This window comes from Mesoplodon densirostris, chromosome 6, assembly GCF_025265405.1.
Source record: "Mesoplodon densirostris isolate mMesDen1 chromosome 6, mMesDen1 primary haplotype, whole genome shotgun sequence".
In the NCBI taxonomy this organism is placed as follows: domain Eukaryota; kingdom Metazoa; phylum Chordata; class Mammalia; order Artiodactyla; family Ziphiidae; genus Mesoplodon; species Mesoplodon densirostris.
Genome location: NC_082666.1, coordinates 75,131,098 through 75,138,067, shown reverse-complemented (window position 1 = coordinate 75,138,067; position 6,970 = coordinate 75,131,098).

Sequence of the window (6,970 nt, the reverse complement as noted above, 5' to 3'; positions counted from 1 at the left end):
TCTCCCTGTTCTCCCTTTCCATCAGCGAGCCAGTCACTACAGCCGGACAGACGTTAATGAATGTTTCTCCTGGCTCTGCTGCCCCCTAGAGGTCGGTAGGGGTAAAGTGGATGAAGTCAGCATTTTCCCTCGGCTCCTTGGTCATAGTTAATCCCTTGACTAAACAAGAAAGGTGTGAGTCTTTCAAAGGCATATTTGCTACGTTCTGTTTCACACAAGTTCTGGGATCTCTCCTCCAGGACAGTTGTGGCTGTGGACCAAGACGTTCACACCAACAGCCCTGTGACACTGGACCTGCAGGGGATTCCTGAGAAGCCCCAGCCTACCGAGGAAAGATTTCCCACTGAGCAAGTACCAGTGTCACAGATGGCTGTACTGTTGACCACAGATTCCCGAAGAAGGGGTCTTGGGTAAATGGACAATACTGTGGCTCCCACATTAAACTCAAATACGAATTGTCTAAAACCACCAGGAAGGAAATATAACTTTAAGTCACAACTTTATTAAATCTACTAGACAAATAATAGAAAACAAGGAAGATCATTGAATCCAAAGTTTCTCCAAGTGTTGTCTATGAATCACTGGATTTGGAAGGCCCTGAGATGTCAGTTAACAATCTAGATCCTGGATTCCCTTCAGACCGTCTAAATCAAAACCTCTGGGAGGAGACATTCCCCCTCCTCCACAAGAATCTACAGTGGCAACAAGAACCACCAAAATCCACTCCTGTCTGGAGAACAGTCTTCTAGAGCCCAATCCAGCCCTCCAGTAAGGGAGGAAAAGACAAATCTACTGGTCATAATATTTGAGGAGAGATTGCTCATCTTTACATTACCCACTCAGGTGAATAAAAGACTCTCTCAGGGTCCAAATCAGGGTAAGGAGGCTCCCAGGTTGGAGGTGGATAATACCAGTGTTCAGAAGTAACTAGTGACATTAAGTAAATCACCCCCATAGGGCTGGGGGTGAGAGGACAATTCTCTACCCTTCACAGTTATGGATTGGTTTGATCAATTACAAGAAAAATTACTCAAGGAGAATTTTTCCCCCTAAACTTAGGGTTCGACCCAGTCAGTACGGGTTTTGAAATGTAGGTGAAGGAGCCAGTGCCTTACAGGAGGGGCTCCCTGTGAGTGGGCTGAAGGAGCAGAGAAAGAGGCAGTGAAGATGGAGATTCCCTCGGGGGCAGAGCAGGGCTTCTGCCAGGCCTTGTTGTGCAGTTCAGCCCCTGCTCGATTTTGGGAGGTCCACAGGCTGTGCATGAGTTTGGGGATGGTGGTCGTGGTGTCTGGGCCTCCGCTTGGAGATCACCTTCCTCCATACAAATACATCAGAAATACTTCTACATGTGGAACAACTCCTGCAGAACACCCACTGAACGCTGACAGAAGACCTCAGACCTCCCAAAAGGCAAGAAACTCCCCACAAACCTGGTTAGGGCAAAAACAGAGACAAAAGGATAGGGACGGGACCTGCACCAGTGGGAGGGAGCTGTGAAGGAGGAAAGGTTTCCACACACTAGGAGCCCCTTCGCGGGAGGAGAGTGCGGGTGGCCGGGGGGGTGGGGGAAGCTTCGGAGCCACAGAGGAGAGCGCAGCAACAGGGGTGCGGAGGGCAAAGCGGAGACATTCCCGTGCAGAGGATCGGTGCCGACCAGCACTCACCAGGCCAAGAGGCTTGTCTGCTCACCCGCCGGGGCGGGGGTGGCTGGGAGCTGAGGCTCGGGCTTCGGTCGGATCCCAGGGAGAGGACTGGGGTTGGCAGTGTGAACACAGCCTGAAGGGGCTAGTGGACCACGGCTAGACGGGACGGAGTCCGGGAAAAAGTCTGGACCTGCCGAAGAGGCAAGAGACCATTGTTTTGGGGTGCGCAAGGAGAGGGGATTCAGAGCACCGCCTAAACGAGCTTCAAAGATAGGCGCGAGCTGCAGCTATCAGAGCGGACCCCAGTGATGGGCATGGGACACCAAGGCTGCTGCTGCCGCCACCAAGAAGCCTGTGTGCGAGCACAGGTCACTCTCCACACCTGCCCTCCCAGGAGCCTGTGCAGCCCGCCACTGCCAGGGTCCCGTGATCCAGGGACAACTTCCCCGGGAGAACGCACGGCATGCCTCAGGCTGGTGCAATGTCATGCTGGCCTCTGCCGCCGCAGGCTCGCCCCGCACTCCGTACCCCTTCCTCCCCCCGGTGTGAGTGAGCCGGAGCCCCCAGATCAGCTGCTCCTTTAACCCCGTCCTGTCTGAGCGAAGAACAGACGCCCTCCAGCGACCTACATGCAGAGGCGGGTCCAAATCCAGAGCTGAACCCCAGGAGCTGTGCGAACAAAGAAGAGAAAGGGAAATCTCGCCCAGCAGCCTCAGGAGCAACGGATTAAATCTCCACAGTCAACTTGATGTACCCTGCATCTGTGGAGTACTTGAATAGACAACGAATCATCCCAAATTGAGGCGGTGGACTTTGGGATCACCTGTAGACTTGGGGTTTGCTGTATGTTACTGACCAGTTTCTGATTTTTATGTTTATTTTAGTTTTTAACGCTTGTTGTCATTGGTGGATTTGTTTATTGGTTTTGTTCTCTTCTTTTTTTTTAATTACTTTAAAATTTTTTTACTTTAATAGTTCTTTAAATTTTTTATTTTAATAACTATATGTATTTTAATTTATTTCTTTTTATTTCTTTTTGTTTCTCCCTTTTCTTCTGAGCCATGTGGGTGACAGGGTCTTGGTGCTCCGGCCACGTGTCAGGCCTGTGCCTCTGAGGTGGGAGAGCCGAGTTCAGGACATTGGTCCACCAGAGACCTCCCTGCTCCATGTAGGATTAAATGGCAAAAATCTCCCAGAGATCTCCATCTCAGTGCTAAGACCCAGCTCCACTCAATGACCAGCAAGCTACAGTGCTGGACACCCTATGCCAAACAACTAGCAAGACAGGAACACAACCCCACCCATTAGCAGAGAGGCACCTAAAATCATACAGTTGTAGACAACCAAAACCACACCACTGGACGCAGTCCTGCCCACCAGAAAGACAAGTTCCAGCCTCATCCACCAGAACACAGGCACCAGTCCCCTCCACCAGGAAGCGTACACAACCCATTGAACCAACCTTACCCACTGAGGGCAGACACCAAAAACAAAAGGAAGTATGAATCTGCAGACTGTGAAAACCAGACCCCAAACACAGTAAGTTAAGCAAAATGAGAAGACACAGAAACACGCAGCAGATGATGGAGCAAGGTAAAAACCCGCCAGACCAAACAAATGGAGAGGAAATAGGCAGCCTACCTGAAAAAGAATTCAGAGCAATGATAGTAAAGATGATCCAAAATCTTGGAAATAGAATGGAGAAAATACAAGAAACGTTTAACAAGGACCTAGAAGAACTAAAGAGCAAACAAGCAATGATGAACAACACAATAAATGAAATTAAAAATTCTCTAGAAAGAATCAATAGCAGAGTAACTGAGGCAGAAGAATGGATAAGTGACCTGGAAGATAAAATAATGGAAATAACTCCCACAGAGCAGAATAAAGAAAAAAGAATGAGAAGAATTGAGGACAGTCTCAGAGACCTCTGGGACAACATTAAACACACCAACATTCGAATTATAGGGGTCCCAGAAGAAGAAGAGAAAAAGAAAGGGACTGAGAAAATATTTGAAGAGATTATGGTTGAATATTTCCCTAATATGGGAAAGGAAATCAAGTCCAGGAAGCACAGAGAGTCCCATACAGGATAAATCCAAGGAGAAACACGGCAAGACACCTATTAATCAAACTATCAAAAATTAAATACAAAGACAAAATATTGAAAGCAGCAGGGAAAAGCAACAAATAACATACAAGGGAATCCCCATAAGGTTAACAGCTGATCTTTCAGCAGAAACTCTGCAAGCCAGAAGGGAGTGGCAGGCCATATTTAAAGTAATGAAAGGGAAAAGCCTACAACCAAGATCACTCTACCCAGCAAGGATCTCATTCAGATTCAGTGGAGAAATTAGAACTTTTACAGACAAGCAAAAGCTAAGAGAATTCAGCACCACCAAACCAGCTTTACAATGAATGCTAAAGGAACTTCTCTAGGCAGGAAACACAAGAGAAGGAAAAGCCCTGCAATAACAAGCCCAAAACAATTAAGAAAATGGTAATAGGAACATACATATCGATAATTACCTTAAATGTAGATGGATTAAATACTCCAACCAAAAGATGTAGACTGTCTGAATGGATTCAAAAACAAGACCCATATATATGCTGTCTACAAGAGACCCACTTCAGACCTAGGGACACATACAGACTGAAAGTGAGGGGACGGAAAAAGATATTCCATGCAAATGGAAATCAAAAGAAAGCTGCAGTAGCAATTCTCACATCAGAGAAAATAGACTTTAAAATAAAGACTATTGCAGAGGCAAAGAAGGACACTACAGAATGATCAGATTATCAATCCACAAAGATAAAATAATTGTAAATATTTTTGCACCCAACATAGGAGCACCTCAATACATAAGGCAAATGCTAACAGCCATAAAAAGGGAAATTGACAGTAACACAGTCATAGTAGGGGACTTTAGCACCCCACTCTCACCAATGGACACATCATCCAAAATGAAAATAAAGGGGGAAACACAAGCTTTAAATGACACATTAAACAAGATGGAGTTAAATGATACTTATAGGACATTCCATCCAAAAACAACACAATACACTTTCTTCTCAAGTGCTCATGGAACATTCTCCAGGATAGATCATACCTTGGGTCACAAATCAAGCCTTGGTAAATTTAACAAAACTGAAATCGTATCAAGTATCTTTTCTGACCACAGTGCTATGAGACTAGATACCAATTACAGGAACACAGCTGTAAAATACACAAACACATGTAGGCCAAACAATACGTTACTAAGTAACCAAGAGATCACTGAAGAAATCAAAGAGGAAATCAAAAGATACCTAGAAACAAACGATAATGAAAACACAACGACTCAAAACCTATGGGATGCAGCAAAAGCAGTTCTAAGAGGGAAGTTTATAGCAATACAATCCTACCTCAAGAAACAAGAAACATCTCAAATAATATTACATCTAAAGCAATTAGAGATAGCAGAACAAAAAAACCCCCATATTTAGCAGAAGGAAAGAAATCATAAAGGTCAGATCAGAAATAAATGAAAAAGAAATGAAGGAAACAATAGCAAAGATAGTAAAATTAAAAACTGGTTCTTTGAGAAGATAAACAAAATTGATAAACCATTAGTCAAACTTATCAAGAAAAAAAGAAGAAGACTCAAATGAACAGAATTAGAAATGAAGAAGGAGAAGTAACATCACACACTGCAGAAATACAAAGGATCATGAGAGATTACTACAAGCAAATATATGCCAATAAAATGGACAACCTGGAAGAAATGGACAAATTCTTAGAAAAGCACAACCTTCCGAGACTGAACCAGGAAGAAATAGAAAATATAAACAGACCAATCACAAGCACTGAAATTGAAACTGTGATTAGAAATCTTCCAACAAACAAAAGCCAAGGACCAGCTGGCTTCACAGGCGAATTCTATCCAACATTTAGAGAAGAGCTAACACCTATTCTTCTCAAATTCTTCCCAAATATAGCAGAGGGAGGAACATTCCCAAACTCATTCTACGAGGCCACCATCTCCCTGATGCGAAAACCAAAGATGTCACAAAAAAGAAAACTACAGGCCAATATCACTGATGATCATAGATGCAAAAATCCTCAACAAAATACTAGCAAACAGAATCCAACAGCACATTAAAAGTATCATACACCGTGATAAGTGGGATTTATCCCAGGCATGCAAGGGTTCTTCAGTATATGCAAATCAACCAATGTGATATACCATATTAACAAATTAAAGGATACAATCCATATGTTCATCTCAATAGATGCAGAAAAAGCTTTTGACAAAATTCAACACCCATTTATGATAAAAACCCTCCAGAAAATAGGCATAGAGGGAACTTACCTCAACATAGTAAAGGCCATGTATGACAGACTCACAGCCAACATCGTTCTCAATGGTGAAAAACTGAAACCGTTTCCACTAAAATAAGGAAAAAGACAAGGTAGCCCACTCATCACTATTATTCAACGTAGTTTTGGAAATTTTAGCCACAGCAATCAGAGAAGAAAAAGAAATAAAAGGAATCCAAATCAGAAAAGAAGAAGTAAAGCTGTCACTGTTTGCAGATGACATGATACTACACATAGAGAATCCTAAAGATGCTATCAGAAAACTACTAGCGCAATGAATTGGGTAAAGTAGCAGGATACAAAATTAATGCACAGAAATCTCTTGCTTTCCTATACACTAATGATGAAAAATCTGAAAGAGAAATTAAGGAAACACTCCCATTTACCATTGCAACAAAATGAATAAAATACCTAGAAATAAACCTACATAGGGAGAGAAAAGACCTGTATGCAGAAAAGTATAAGGCACTGATGAAAGAAACTAAAGATACAAACAGATGGAGAGATATACCATGTTCTTCGATTGGAAGAATCAACATGTGAAAATAACTATACTACCCAAAGCAGTCTACAGATTCAATGCAATCCCAATCAAAACTACCAATGGCATTTTTCACAGAACTAGAGCAAAAAATTTCACAATTTGAATGGAAACACAGAAGACCCCAAATAGCCAAAGCAATCTTGAGAAAGAAAGATGGAGCTGGGGGAATCAGGCTCCCAGACTTCAGAGCTACAGTAATCAAGACAGAGCTACAGTAATCAAGACAGTATGGTACTGGCACAAAAACAGAAATATAGATCAATGGAACAGGTTAGAAAGCCCAGAGATAAACCCACGCACATATGGTCACCTTATCTTTGATAAAGGAGGCAAGAATATACAATGGAGAAAAGACAGCCTCTTCTATAAGTAACACTGGGAAAACTGGACAGCTACATGTAAAAGAAGGAAATTAGAACACTC